Here is a 2,385-nt window from a genome sequence, read left to right on the forward strand (position 1 = left end):
GGATAACAACACTGCTCTCAACACAGGGCCACCATTAGAAATCACGGGGCTCCGTACAACAAAATGTTTGGGGCCCCCTGGGCCACGCCCACCCAATCTCCCAACCCGGCCACTCCACACCACAGTTAAAAGACCACACAGAAATCAGCGCTAACCCCCCCCCAACACACACAAGTTATAAAAGCTATTGATGGTCAGGGCCCCATATAAGTTTTAAAAAAACTGTTGAGCCAGTGCCCCCATAAAAGTATTTTTTTTAAAAAATTGGTGGTCATGGCCCACCTACAACTTAAAAAAAATAATTGGTGACCAGGCCCCCAATAAAAGTTTTTTTTAAAACAACATTGGTGCCAGGGCCCCCCTTACAAGTAAAAAAAAAAATTGGAGCCCCAGAGAATATTTTTTAAAAAAACATTCGCGCTGTTTGGTTTTTCGGCGGTCCGGGACTTCGAAAGGGTGGCACGGCTTTGGCGCTGTCGAGGGGGGCCTGGCTCTTTCAAAAAGTGCAGCACAGTCGAGCCCTCCTTCAGGCCCGGGCCCGGTACAGTTGTACCCTCGGCCCTGCCTCCCCATAAGCTGCAGAGTCTGCTTCCCCTCCAGTTACATCAATGCCCCCTAGTGATACACCACTGTCTTAGTAAGTCAGAGGATACACTAAGCCATTCCATACTTGATTTATTCTTTGTCTCAGCTCCAAGACTCACAGGACCCAAGGGTTTATTATACCCCAGAGGACCTTTAATTAGGTCCTCCCATTAGTGGGCCAAATACAGTTCTCAGAACTAGTAAAAGTCATTATATTTCCTATTAAATCAGATGCTTACCGTAGAACAGAATCCATAACTACACCAAGCAGAAAAGGACAATACAAAAATCATTCCAAGAATCGGATTGCCAAATTCTCTTAAATTTATGAAGCCAATAAAGTCAATCAATTTCCCAGACGCCCCAACAATCAAATAATGTAGTCTAACAAATATCAGATAAAGACGATGCATCCAGGCGGATTTCAACGGGGAGCAGTTTCGGATTGGGGATATGGAAATGACGGGATATATTTGTACATTTGGTATTTACACCGGAGAATGTCCAGTGAGTAATGTGAGAATGAAGAGAGTGCATAAAGGTAACATGAACTCTGACGTGGGGACTGGGGAGAATATGATTCCAGCAGATCCAATCATTACAAATTCTATTTCTGTTCTATAAAGTCTATTCATCAAGGGACCGAATGTATCTTTATACTTCATTTAGATACAACAGGAACTGGAGATGGTGCTGTCATTGGATACTTGAGCAGAATCATCAGCCTGGATTTATTAAGTGGTAAATGTATTTAGCTTCTAAATAAAACTCTTGGAATGGTTTCAGTTGTGTAGATATCATGATACATGTATGGAATATATTATATGGAATGCTTGGGACCTGGGGGCTTTATGTATCACTATACTTTAAATGGGAAGAATAGGACAGAATTTATTTATTCCAGAAAGATCTTTTTACAAGTCATTTTGAATTGAGAAATCCAGTCGGATAACTGGTGAAAGTCTTCAAAAAAAACACACCCTTCCATCCACTGAAATCACCAAATGGCGGACGATGCCAATGGTAACAGGGGAAGTTTCCACAGGGTTTTTGTGGTGGTGCCTGAGGCCACGGAAGAGGCAGGGGACGCGGCAGAGGACGCAGGGCCCGTGGCGGTCAAGGACTGGTCAAGGACATGAAGATCAAGTCCTTGGAGGAAATCTATCTCTTCTCCCTGGCAATCAAGGAGTCTGAGATCATTGACTTCTTCCTGGGCTCCTCCCTGAAGGACGGGGTGATGAAGATCATGTCTGTGCAGAAACACATGCCGGACAGAGAACGAGGTTCAAGGCTTTTGTGGCTATTGGTGACTACAACTGTCACGTTGGTCTCAGTGTGAAATGCTCCAAAGAAGTGTCCACCGCCATCTGGGGTGCCATCATCCAGGCCAAACTGTCCATCATTCCTGTTCGTAGAGGTTTTTGGGGTAACAAGATCAGCAAGTCACACACTGTGCCCTGCAAGGAGAAGCTGCTGCTGATGGCTGGTATTGATGACTGCTATACATCAGCCAGGGGAAATTCACTAAAGTCGAGAAAATAGTCGCGCGCATAAAAATTGTCACGCGTCAAAATTATTCGGACGCCCGTTGACTTTAATGCATTTGGACAAAATAGCCAGGCTTATAAAAATTCCGTGGTCTTCAAAATTGATACGCGTTAAGATAATTTTGACGCCCATTAACTCTAATGCATTTTGCCCACGTGTAGAGAATGGTTATCTAATGTAGAAGAAGTGAGACAAATGGAAGAATTAACCTGACTCATCCACAATCAAAGCTATAAATATTGGACAATATGG

The 2,385-nt window shown here is 43.8% G+C and overlaps 1 pseudogene; it reads left to right on the forward strand.

The window, feature by feature from the left end:
* Positions 1-1,019: 1,019 nt before the first annotated feature.
* LOC108713457 lies at positions 1,020-2,158 on the forward strand (annotated as a pseudogene).
* Positions 2,159-2,385: the final 227 nt, after the last annotated feature.

Source organism: Xenopus laevis, chromosome 4L (assembly GCF_017654675.1).
Source record: "Xenopus laevis strain J_2021 chromosome 4L, Xenopus_laevis_v10.1, whole genome shotgun sequence".
Lineage (NCBI taxonomy): Eukaryota > Metazoa > Chordata > Amphibia > Anura > Pipidae > Xenopus > Xenopus laevis.